This window comes from Schistocerca piceifrons, chromosome 2, assembly GCF_021461385.2.
Source record: "Schistocerca piceifrons isolate TAMUIC-IGC-003096 chromosome 2, iqSchPice1.1, whole genome shotgun sequence".
NCBI classification, from domain to species: Eukaryota; Metazoa; Arthropoda; class Insecta; order Orthoptera; family Acrididae; genus Schistocerca; species Schistocerca piceifrons.
In genome coordinates, this window is record NC_060139.1 from 748,534,469 (window position 1) to 748,548,488 (window position 14,020).

General features: G+C 45.9%; 1 protein-coding gene across 1 annotated transcript in view; it reads left to right on the forward strand.

Moving 5' to 3' along the window:
* Positions 1 to 14,020, forward strand: part of LOC124775818 (retinal guanylyl cyclase 2-like) — a 295,210-nt gene that overhangs the window by 245,674 nt on the left and 35,516 nt on the right. The window lies entirely within an intron of this gene.

Consider the following 14,020-nt stretch of genomic DNA (forward strand, 5'->3'; position numbering starts at 1 on the left):
AACGTTGAATATTGTGCTACCGCAGCACAAAACTACGAAAGGTGACTTGGCAATGGAGGACACAAAATACAGTCCTCTTATGATGCTTGAAAAGAGAGAAACGCGTCTGGTCTAAATAAGTCGCTTATTACAGCTGCAGAAGAGGGATATATTTCAATACCATTGGTAAAACTGCGACTGTGGAACAAAAACAAGAAATAGAACATGAATACCATTGTGTATGTGCCATATCTTTCACCGATGGAAGTGCTTTAAAATAAAGGCAAACGCGCCGTGTGTAAATAAAACTTTTATTACAGTCGCGAAAGACGGAATATTTCTCAATATTACATACGACACCTATGTGATACTTAAATTAAATGAGATATTGTTATACAGTAAATATTATATGAAATTTAGGTATCTTGTCCACATTTCATTCTCAACATTGTGGCAACTAAAATCGACCATACGGAAAGTATACGCTATGGACTTTTACCTCTGCAACTCTTCAAAATTTCGTGCAATGGTTTACTACATTTGATGCTGCACATCAAAACAAAATTAAGTCATTTATGGGGGTAAGGTATCAGGCAAGAAGACGTGTAAAAATAAAATTTTTTGGCCAAATAGTTTTTGTGAAATCGAATGATAAGTGTGTCAAAGCAGTGGGAACACCATGTGTCTGCTCAGGCGAGAAGTGCAGTGATGACAAAATCGCGCACAGCGCAGAATGCGGGGAGCACGTGTCTGCAGCAGCGAAAAAGTTAATGAAGAGGGAAAGCACTAGAAATTTCATTCAAACGAATAAAATTCGTGAAGTAAGGCACTCCAATATTGTTTTTAAATAAAGAAAATATTAAGCACTGTGCAGGGTTTGAACTCATAACCCTTCACTTGGCAGCCCAACACCTTAACCGTTCCACTACCCCTGCTCATCGAACAGTATAACTCCATAAGGACTCTAACAACTCACGCAACTACTTATAAACACTGTTGGTATGACTATGAATTACTCACGCTTCGTCGAAGTACAATAGGAAATAAACAATTACCGCTGTTCTTTATTGCGAAAAAGCAGTTCGTGAGATTGAAACAAACATCTTTCCTTGCTATCGCCTGAATTAGGAGTCTTATTGCTTGTTTGGTTTAATTAATTAATAGAATATGAAGCAATTGGTATAAAGAATGCTTTTTCCAAACTTTCTGTAAAAGAAAGTCTGCTATCAAGACATTGCTTTTGTTCTATTACTTTATTTATGACTGAACGTTTCTAAAACTGAAGACACTGGTCCGTGCTCTGCACTGCTGTCGAGATCTGGCAATGTCGTTCTCTGTTCATTGGCTGACTGTGTTTTATGACGTCAGATGCGCAGAACGAACCTAAACTCGGCCGCCAAGATATATGACGCGCACTTTAGCTAGTTAAAGCTTGCCCTATCCTCAAATGCCTTGAACATTTTCGCAGATCCTGTATATCCTGTAAGCTTAAAGATCAAAACCCCACTATCTCTCCAATTCCTGACTGCTGCTGGGTGTACACCAACATGCCACAACCCCTCCTTTTATTCGATTTTAATCCTTTTCTTTTATAAGGCTTAACTGCTCAAAGCTAAGTGATTAATTTTTAATAAGATTAGGCTGAAGAGCAGCAGTATGACTACCGCCATACTCCCCTACCCAACGTCTTAGGGGAGGGGGGACTGGCAGTAACCATAGCAGATGTATATGAAATCCCATCCAACTGTGGTCAAGTATACATAGGAAATAAACTGACTTAAAAGCACTACAGTAATTGAAATCTGGGTAACTCAGATAACTTGGCAGTAATCGAACATGCGCTGGGACCAACGTACCACGAAATTCGTTCCTCCGATACTATGGTTTTATCAAGATCTAGTCATTATTATACTAGGACGTACAAGGAGGCCATGGAAATTCAATTACTCCAAACACAACTGAACATAAAAGAAGGAGGAGTGAAATTAAAGAAGTTACGTATGCCTTAGTGCTAATTTAAGTAAACAGCACCATAATACTCGCCGGCGCGACTCTGCGATCTTGAGTAGCGTTTGATGACGTCACGATCTGACCGTTGCGTGGGCAAGTGTAAAGCAATTGGGGCTGCTAAGCTTCTTTAAGTTTGAATCTGTTATCTGAGTCTTTACAGCCGCTGATGATTTCTCCAGCATTGTGAGATGCAATGGTAGACAGAGAGAATTATTGCCTTGGACCATGACCTAATGTGCATAAAACAAAAACCACGAAAGACATTGATTTATTATTCAGCATTATTCTTATTAAATGAATGACTCAGCGGTCTCAGTAAAACGGCTAGACTACAGTAGTTCTGTTGAAAAGTTTAATTCTAACTTTCGCATCATAGTTTTTCCCTCTGGAAGCAATGTGTAATACATATTACATACTATGTGTAAATTTCAGCACTTTGAAGTGAAGTTTTCCTCAAAACAAGGAAGGAAATTTACTATGTCCTGTCGATCTACCATTTCAAATTCTGCCGCGGTGTCACGTAAGTTATAAATAACGAATCAGATACTGCACTTCCCCTCAGTCTTCTTCTCCATATTCTGTTCATAAGGCAGCTGTCCTCTTTTTTTCTAAAGTTTCATTGCAAATACCAATAAGCGCATTATCACTGCATCGCTTTATTTTCAAGTATACTCGAAGGCTGTAAACATTAGGACATACGTTGATCAGCCAGAGTATTACGAATACCGCTCTACTATCGATATAATACCGCCCAGGCGATAGCATAAACCCGTCCAGGCGATAGCAGCGTCACCTGGCGAGGAATGACTGCTAGTCAGACACACGCAAGGTGCAGGCAGTATCAGTGAGCGTGCTGTCCGTGCCTAGAATGGGGAAGGCGCGCCATCTATCTGAGTTTGACCGAGGGAAGATGGTGATGTCCCGGACGCTCGGCACGAGCATTTCGGAAACCGCAAGACTTTCCGGGTGTTCGAGGAGTGCTGTGGTGAGTATCTGCAACACGTGGCGAAACCAAGGTGAAAACATGTCGAGTCGTCGTGGGGTTGGGCCACCACCTTCATTACAGACATGGTAGGCTGGACAGACTGGTAAAACAGCACAGGCGGCTAACTGTGGCGGAACTAACTTCGAACTTTAATGCTAGGCAGAGTACAGGTATGTCTGACACACACAGCGCACCGAACACTCCTAATGGTGGGCCTCCGCAGCCGACGACCCAAGCCTGTACCAATGTTAACACCACAACATCGGCAGCTACGAGTGAAATGGGTACGTGACTATCGGCGCTGGACGTTGGCAGCGTCACTATGGGAGGGCGCGAATCAGTATTCCAGGGAACAGCCCCTTGAACCTGCACTGAGGGGCGGAGACAAGCTGACGGCGGCTACATTATGCTCTGGGGAACATTCGCGTGGGCATCCATGGGTCCAATGGAGTCTGTGCAAGGCCAAGGAGTATCGTCCATTGGTTTTAGACCACGTACAACTCTTTATGACGATCACGTTTCCCGACGACAGTGGAAGTTTTCAACAACATAATGCGCCGTGTCACAAGGCCAGGAGTGTGATGGAATCTACATCTACATCTACATCCATACTTCGCAAGCCACCTGACGGTGTGTGGCGGAGGTTACCTTGAGTACCTCTATCGGTTCTCCCTTCTATTCCAGTCTCGTATTGTTCGTGGAAAGATGGATTGTCGGTATGCTTCTGTGTGGACTCTAATCTCTCTGATTTTATCCTCAGGGTCTCTTCGCGAGATATACGAAGGAGGGAGCAATATACTGCTTGTCTCTTCGGTGAAGGTATGTTCTCTAAACTTTAACAAAACTGAGCGTCTCTCCTGCAGAGTCTTCCACTGGAGTTTATCTATCATCTCCGTAACGCTTTCGCGATTACTAAATGATCCTGTAACGAAGCGCGCTGCTCTCCGTTGGATCTTCTCTGTCTCTCCTATCAACCCTATCTGGTACGGATCTCACACTGCTGAGCAGTATTCAAGCAGTGGGCGAACAAGCTTACTGTAACCTACTTCCTTTGTTTTCGGATTGCATTTCCTTAGGATTCTTCCAATGAATCTCAGTCTGGCATCTGCTTTACCGACGATCAACTTTATATGATCATTCCATTTTAAATCACTCCTAATGCGTACTCCCAGATAATCCATGGAATTAACTGCTTCCAGTTGCTGACCTGCTATTTTGTAGCTAAATGATAAGGGATCTATCTTTCTATGTATTCGCAGCACATTACACTTGTCTACATTGAGATTCAATTGCCATTACCTGCACCATGCTTCGATTCGCTGCAGATCCTCCTGCATTTCAGTACAATTTTCCATTGTTACAACCTCTCGATGTACCACAGCATCATCTCCAAAAAGCCTCAGTGAACTTCCGATGTCATCCACAAGGTCATTTATGTATATTGTGAATAGCAACGGTCCTACGACACTCCCCTGCGGCACACCTGAAATCACTCTTACTTCGGAAGACTTCTCTCCATTGAGAGAAGGAACACAGTAGCGAGTTCCAGTTGATGTGCTGGCCCCTCAACTCACTGTAACTGAACACATGTGGGATGTGACTGAACGTGGCGTCAGAGCTCATTGCCCCCCTTCCCGGAATTTACGGGATTCAGGTGACATGTGTGTGCAGATGTGGTGCCAACTCCCTCCAGCGACCTACGAAGTCCTCATTGCTTCCAAGCCACAATTCGTTGCTGCTGTTATCCGTGGCTGAAGTGGACATACCGGCTATTAGTTAGGCCATACTGTTCTAGTGGATCAGAGTAGTTCAAAATTTTTAAATAAACTGTCTCGTTGGGTATTATAAATATCGTTTTTGGTTATTAGGCCAATATATGAATTCACAGCTAATATCATTTTCGCTTCTTAACCACCACAGTTCAGGATCTACCCAGCCCCTCTCTTGTAGACTCCTGGAGACCATAGCTTCAATGACAACCGTATGCCATTTTCTATACTACGTTTCCTTTATCCGTCTTGAGATCCATTGCAATACTTTCGTTGGCCATCTATTACCAGCAGTTTGTTCTAAATGACCATACTATAGTAACCTTGTCCTCAATAGCTTCCATTATGCTCTCTTCCACTTCCGTCATTTTTCTAATTTCTTCACTTTGGATCTGGTCTAATCTTGAGACTACAGCACTTAGTCTCCAGTAATCGAGTGCTATGGATAACAGTTGATCTTTTCCTATATTTTTATTTCAGAAACTGCCCTGACCCATACAGTATCTGATCAAAAGTATGCTCACACCTATTAGTGGACGTTAATATGCGGTTTGTTCATCCTTAATCTTTACAACGGCTTGAGCTTTGCTGGGACAGTTTCAATCAGATATTTCAATTTCTGTGCAGGAATAGCAGCCCATTTTTCCTCAAGAACTGAAACCACAGAAGGTAGTTATGTTGGATGTCGGGGGGGTCTGGAGCCAATTCTATTTCTAACTCATCCCAAGGGTGTCCCACTGGGTTCAGGACGGGAGTCTGGGCAGGCTACTCTATTTGAGAAACGTTATTTCCACAAACCATTGCCTCACTGATGTTGCTTTGTGTCTGGGAACATTGTCATGCTGATACCAACATTCATTATCCTCGAACTGTTCCTCTACTGAATGCATTACGCAGATCTGTAAGCTGTGTTCATATCCTTCCACATTTAATGTTTTCTTTAGCAGTGTTGTGGTATCAGATGCCAAATGTGGCGTGAAGACACCAAACGTAGTGGATGCTGCCAGGATGTGCCATATTAAATCTCGGCGAGAACTTTCGAAATGATTTATTTGTTTCCATTACAATGCTCCGTTCACCTCGGTCCATGTCACAGGGCCCAGCAATGCTGAGGCCACCACCCCAGTGACCCAGTGCAATAGGCTGTGTCGAGCCGGCCTTGTACACCAGTGGAGTTGCGTCGTTGTCAAGATGCCACAGTTGACTCAGCAGTCTGCGCCCCTGCCGACTCAGCGCCACTCAGTGTGAGCTGCAGGCGGCCAGCTACATCCTTCTCCTCGCTGGTGTGGCTGAGAAAGCAGCGACCAACAAGCGCCCACTATCCGGCGACTGCCTGCAGTAGCGAGCCGAAGAGTGGCCAGCCCTGGCTGGCTGTGGACCCCGCGTCGGCCTCAGAGGGTCGAACCAACAACCCACCGTAGACTGGGTGCTGTCGCCACATCTGTTGCTGCGTGTAGTCCGATGGTGTGACACGCCCTGCTGTCCAGGAGAGCTGCCACACTTGAATGACTCTCGTTAGAAAACGACACCTATTTATACTCGGCTGTGCACCTCTGATTTGCTAATGCATCGCTTTGCGTCATGTGTGCATAACACTTTGGTTGGCCAGTGGCCCTCTCTTGCCTCTGACTTGCGCCATGGAAACTGCTGTGTGCGCCCTCTCCAGCAGTTCTATGCCGCTGTGGCCTCTATTTGCCTTCGCAACTGCTGGTATGTGTAACTTACTTCAATCCAGCCTGCACCTGGCTGTAACTCGTGCTCCAAATATCACACAAAACTAACTTTCCCTATCCTACACGGTGGTGCCGCTACAGCGGATTAGGGGTACAACACATAACAACGAGAAAACACCCCATATCGTAACAATACCGCCTCACTGTTAGCGATACACACGGTCTCCAGACTCACGAACTTCAAGCCATTCCATCGGATTGCTACAGGGTGTAGCGTGATTCATCACTCCATATCACTCGCTTCCAGTCATCCACTGCACAGAGGCGTCGTTCTCTACACGACTTCAAACGACGCTTAGCATTGACTACAGAGATGTGTGGCTTATGAGGAAGTTAGACCATTGTACCCCACTCTTTTAATCTCCATATGCACAGTCATAGTGCTAGCTTTCTGCTAGCACTTTGGAAATCACGAGTGATTCCATGTGAGCTTTTACAACTACTCTCCGCAATGCTCGAGGGCCCCTGTTCAACAGTATATGCGGTCTGCCAGGTGTTGGTTTAGCTGTTCAAAATGGTTCAAATGGCTCTGAGCACTATGGGACTTAACATCTGAGATCATAAGTCCCCTAGAACTTTGAACTACTTAAACCTAACTAATCTAAGGACATCACACACGTCCATGCCAGAGGCAGGATTCGAACCTGCGACCGTAGTAGTCGCGCGGTTCCGGACTGAGCGCCTAGAACCGCACGGGCACCGCGGCCGGCCGGTTTAACTGTGGCTGATCCTTCGCATTTCCACTCCACAGTAACATCTCATACCGAACAGCCGACTTGGGCAGCTTTCATGGATTTGTTACCCAGGTGAATGCAGTGACTGCTCTACACTGGAAGTCACTGAGCTCACCTGAAAAAATCGTTCAAATGGTTCTGAGCGCTAAGGGAGGTAACATCTGAGGTCATCAGTCCCCTAGAACTTAGAACTACTTAAACCTAACTAACCTAAGGACATCACACACACCCATGCCCGAGGCAGGATTCGAACCTGCGACCAAAGCGATAGCGCGGTTCCAAACTGAAGCGCCTAGAAAAAAAATGGTTCAAATGGCTCTGAGCACTATGGGACTTAACAGCTGTCGTCATCAGTCCCCTAGAACTTAGAACTACTTAAACCTAACTAACGTAAGGACATCACACACATCCATGCCCGAGGCAGGATTCGAACCTGCGACCGTAGCAGTCGCGCGGTTCCGGACTGCGCGCCTAGAACCGCGAGACCACCGCGGCCGGACCGAAGCGCCTAGAACCGCGCGGCCACACCGGCCGGCCAGCTCACCTGTCCGACCCATTACTATTACTGCATCTCTACTGAGAACACAATATTTTCCGCCTCATTTCATACTGCCGGCTTTGTCTCTCATGGCATATGGTGGTCAGTTTCGCAGTACATTTAGGTGTCTGCATACTTTTGATCAGACAGTGCATTATATTTTTTGTTTTGTTTGCAATCTTATCACTCCAAATGATTCAGTTTAGCTTTCTATTTATACTTTTCCCTCCTCCAGTCTTATTTGTAACATCTTCTACAATCTTTCCATTCGTAGATGTGGTTAGACAGACACATTTGATACTACACTACTGGCCATTAAAATTGCTACACCACGAAGATGACGTTCTACACACGCGAAATTTAACCGACAGAAAGAAGATGCTGTCATATGCAAATGATAAGCTTTTCAGAGCATTCACACAAGGTTCGCGCCGGTCGCGACATCTACAACGTGCTGACATAGGGAAAGTGTCCAACCGATTTCTCATACACAAACAGCAATTGACAAGAGTTGCCTGGTGAAACGTTGTTGTGATGCCTCGTGTAAGGAGGGTAAATGCGTACCATCACGTTTCCGACTTCGATAAAGGTCGGATTGCAGCCTATCACTATTGCGGTTTATCGTATCGCGACATTGCTGCTCGCGTTGATCGAGATCCAATGACTGTTAGCAGAATATGGAATGGGTGGGTTCAGGAGGGTAATACGGAACGCCGTGCAGGATCCGAATGGCCTCGTATCACTAGCAGTCGAGATGACAGGCATCTTATTCGCATGGCTGTAACGGATTGTGCAGCCACGTCTCGATCCCTGAGTCAACAGATGGGGACGTTTTGAAGACAACCCTTGACGCTGCATCACAGAAAGGAGCGCCTGCGATGGTGTACTCAACGGCGAACCTGGGTGCACGAATGGCAAAGCGTCATTTTTTCGGATGAATCCAGGTTCTGTTTACAGCATCATGATGGTCGCATCCGTGTTTGGCGACATCGCGGTGAACGCACATTAGAAGCGTGTATACGTCATCGCCATACTGGCGTATCACCCGGCGTGATGGTATGGTGTGCCATTGGTTACACGTCTCGGTCACCTCTTGTTCGCATTGATGGCACTTTGAACGGTGTACGTTACATATTAGACGTGTTACGACCCGTGGCTCTACCTTTCATTCGATCCCTGCGAAACCCTACATTCCAGCAGGATAATGGACGACCACATGTTGCAGGTCCTGTACGGGCCTTACTGGATACAGAAAGTGTTCGACTGCTCCCCTGGCCAGCACATTCTCCAGATCTCTCACCAACTGAAAACGTCTGGTCAATGGTGGCCGAGCAACTGGCTCGTCCCAATACGCCAGTCATTACCCTTGATGAACTCTGGCATCGCGTTGAAGCTGCATGGGCAGCTATACCTGTACACGCCATCCAAGCTCTGTTTGACTCAATGCCCAGGCGCATCAAGGCCGTTATTACGGCCAGAGGTGGTTGTTCTGGGTACTGATTTCTCAGGATCTATGCACCCAAATTGCGTGAAAATGTAATCACATGTCAGTTCTAGTATAATATATTTGTCCAATGAATCATCTGCATTTCTTCTTGGTGTAGCAATTTTAACGGCCAGTAGTGTACAATTCGCAACTGGCCAGTAGTGTACAATTCGCAACATCTAAGTCGGTCAATAACGTGGTAAAAATTGTAAAGATTAAATTCTGACAAGACATATTTGGATATACTCTTAAAATACAATATTAGCTTATGGAAATTATGCGCTTATCGCACTTTCTATTTAATTTTTAAAACTCATTTCCGTTTCCTAGAGAATATTAATCCAGGATCAATGCATTTAAAACTCATACCCATATCCGGGACTGGATTCAAACCTAGCATAATGTTTCCTCACTTTTGCTTCGTGCTGTCTGGTATGATAGCGGAAAAGTAACGCAATTGCTTTGAGTCCACATCCATCCGACAGGTGAAGCTCGTTCTCGAATGTAGAAGTGAAATCCACAACGCGTTCTGTATAACACTGCGTCGCAATCACGTGTTTTATCACTCCGAATTCGCCAATAGCTGATAGCTCTTTGCCAAACTCATTCAGACGTTAAATGTTCGGTCGCTGGAATCAAACTACTTCTCGTGCCTGGAATATTCAGGCCTAATTATAGGGACAAATAATAATATATTATACCCGGCCGTCATCGGCGCTTAGCACGTGATCGACACGTGTGACTGACATGTCTGATACGCCACAAACAAGCCACAGAGTGTTGTCCTCAAACAGCCGTTACGCGGTGCGAGGTAAATTAAAGCAACAGGCCGGGATAAAGCGCTAATAATCAGGAATCGAGGACAATAGACAAGCCTATCGACTGAAATTATCTTCCGTATGGGCGACTAATGGTGCTCACGTTGTTAATTATTTCCGACAGAGTACGTCTCATTTCGTGCAATTTTGCAACGTACGGACTGGGAACCTGGTATAGCCATCACAACGCAGTAATATTATCATCCGGTGTGCAGTAATATTCTTCTACCTTATATGAACACATAGGCAGTCCACTCGCGTACAGTGCTAATTTTGTGGCCGCGGATTGCCCAAATGACGCTAAAAGTATTTTTGAAATGAATTAAATGCATTGCAGTGGTTGTGAGGGCCAACGGCATTGTCGCAGTGGTAACACCGGCTCCCGTCAAATCACCGAAGTTAAGCGCTGTCGGGCTGGGCTAGCACTTGCATGGGTGACCATCCGGTCTGCCGAGCACTGTTGGTAAGCGGTGTGCACTCAGCCCTTGTGAGACAAACTAAGGAGCTACTCGATTGAGAAGTAGCGGCTCCGGTCTCGTAAACTGACTTATAGCCGGGAGAGCGGTGTGCTGACCACATGCCCCTCCAGATCCGAATCCAGTGACGCCTATGGGCTGAGGATGACACTGCGGCCGGTCGGTACCGTTGGGCCTTCATGGCCTATTGGGGAGGAGTTTAGTTTTTTTTAGTGGTTGTAAGGATCTTATATACTGCCTCGTCAACATGCATTTTGTGACATTGGTCGCAGACGTATGGCTTTGCTTCATCGCACATTATACACGGTCTAGTCACACTAATGTGACCACTACCTGTGTTCGATATCAAAGTGCAATAATCACTCACGGATGCAGGTGGTAGCACTGGCAGTGTAAGGTATATAAAGCATAATGGAGGAGGGAGGAGGGAGACGTGGAGATAGTTGTAACGGGGAAACGGAGCGATTTATCTGACATACAAAATGGCATGATCATTGGCTTTCGGGCCAAGGGTGAAGGAGTTCCGAAACGGCTAAGTTTCTACACCGTTCGGGTGCCGCTGTGGGTAAAGTATACTGTGCATGGCAAAATAGCGCTAGCTAAAACTGGCCCTGAGGCAACATTGGTGCACCACGGGCCTGTGATAACAGGAGTGAACGACGGTCGGAGAGATGTCTAGCTACTGAGCAACTGACCGCCCATCTGAACCTAGGGGCTACCAACAGTGTGTCCTCAACGACCGTTCAGCGAACGTTGCTAGGAATGGGCCTCCACTGCAGGCGCGTTATCCATGCACTCAAGTTGACTGCTGCTCACTGACAACGAAGACCGGAATTTGCACGCCAGTACCACAACTGGACACAACGACAGGTACCCATTTCCGACGAAACATGTTCTGTGCTCCATTGGACAGATGGCCATTGACATTTACTGCGTGAAAAGTCTGAAAGTAAAGGGTCCATGTCGGAAGAGGGATCGTTACGTTCTGGAGAATGTTACTGCGTGATCTCGTTATTCAGGAAGGCATAATGGACCGGCACAGGTGTTCATCTATGCTTGGCGACAGTGCCCACCCCTATACGTAGTTTGTTTTTGCTCAGCACGATGACATCTAAAGGCAGAGCAATGCAATGTTTCATACAGCTCGCAACGTACGTGTGTCGTTCGAAGAGCACGAGGCTGAGTTTACTGTACTCCCCTCGGTACCACACTCCCCGGATTTAAACCCAGTCCAGCCGGCCAGAGTGGCCGAGCGGTTAAAGACGCTACAGTCTGGAACCGCACCACCCCTACGGTCGCAGGTTCGAATCCTGCCTCGGGCATGGATGTGTGTGATGTCCTTAGGTTAGTTAGGTTTAAGTAGTTCTAAGTTCTAGGGGACACAGCAGTTGAGACCCATAGTGCTCAGAGCCATTTGAACCATTTTTTAAACCCAGTCCAGAGTCTGCGGAACCATCTCGATAGGGCTGGTCCCGCCATGGATCTTCAAAAATGAAACCTGTCGCAGCTGACCACAGCACTGTTGTTAGCATGGTCCCAAATACCTTCCAGAACCTCGTTCACTCTCTCCCTGCAAGCGTCGCAGCTGCCTACGGTGCAAAAGATGGTTATTCAGGCTTTTGACGGGTTATGACATTTAAGTGTCTGGACATTGTATAGTATTTTACTGCAGCTACTGCTCTCTGGTTTAGCTGATTCCAGCATTCGAGCGCTGACAATGTATTCTGCAGCAGTAATTGTTGCTACTTGGTAGAAGTGCTTGGCACGGCAGTCTGTTAAGTTCAGCCTGTACGTGAGCCGGCGTAGGTCGGAATTGGTAGCTATCATATGTTAGGTATAATTATCCGCGTCATTTTGTGATCGTCGTAAAGTCTCAGTCTCTGACGTGTGTTGGCATGTGCTGTGTTGATAAAAATGAGTGCATTCGAAATGCTTAATAAGAGCAATAACTTCGGTGATATTCCGTATAGTTTGTGATTCCCTAATAACTGTTCTCAGTTGAAACCGTAATTATCTGCTTCCTGAGAAAGAATGAATATATCATCAGCTCTTTGGAACGCTGAGAGACAGCATCATTTTAATACAGCATCCCAGAAGACCGTGTTACATAGTGCGCGGAAATCGTAGGTGGAAACATCTTTGACCATGAAACTTTTAAGTCAAGCTTACGTAGCCCAATGGTTAAGAAATGATTAGCAATGACATGTAGGGCGCCGGCCGCGGTGATCTAGCGGTTCTAGGCGCGCAGTCCGGAACCGCGCGACTGCTACGGTCGCAGGTTCGAATCCTGCCTCGGGCATGGATGTGTGTGATGTCCTTAGGTTAGTTAGGTTTAAGTAGTTCTAAGTTCTAGGGGACTGATGACCACAGTAGTTAAGTCCCATAGTGCTCAGAGCCATTTGAACCATTTGACATGTAGGGCCACTTCTTCGCAGATACCAATTACGAAAATACTGCAGCTTTGCTGCTATGTGCGACGTCAGCCTTCAATAACCACTCATAGACATGCATGCATGTCCGAACGAACTTCACATCCTTCTTATTAACAACACAGGCACTGCAATATCGTATTTATCCGCCGATACCAGGCAGTGACTTTCAATTAAAATGTTCTCCTCTGTACGGAAATTACATAACGTTTGAACGAGTACAGTTTGTGACGCAGGAGCGACGACATATGGAAGTTTGTGTTTGGCTGTGAATCGTGCAAACATAGCCACAGGATTAAGGCGACCATTGGCGTAAAACGGCCAATCTGGGTTCGAGTCCCAGCCCGACACAGATTTTCGTTTATTTAACAAGGTAATACGCCAAACGGCTGTGCAAATCGAGAAGTTAGCTCATTTTATTTTCGCTCCCAGTTTCCTTCAGTCGATTTGGTTTTTTTTAACTCCTTTTTCGTGTTCGTTTTCTACGGTTCTAATATGGATGCGTGGACCCTAGTTGTTTTTACGCCCTAAAACAGAACAAACAAAAACAAATTTCGCAAATTCGATATGCCACCTTCAGGCCCCATTAGCACCTTTCAAAAATTATCGATATTGGCATACCGGGCCATATATGCCAGTATTGATAATTTTTGAGAGGTGCAAAATGGTTCAAATGGCTCTGAGCACTATGGGACTTAACTGCTGAGGTCATTAGTCCCCTAGAACTTAGAACTTCTTAAACCTAACTAACCTAAGGACATCACACACATCCATCCATGCCCGAGGGAGGATTCGAACCTGCGACCGTAGCGGTCGCGCGGTTCCAGACTGTAGCGCCTAGAACCACTCGGCCAACCCGGCCGGCTGAGAGGTGCTTATGGGGCCTGAAGATGGCAAATTGAATTGACGAAACTGGTAGCGAAAGAAAACTAAAATAACATCTCAATTTGCATGGCTGTTTGCACAATTTATTTGTTAAATATTTGACCAGCCGCTGTCCCACGTCCCCAATGTATCAACAAAGACCAAATTTTCGTTGTCGTCATTCCCTTATACACCTGAC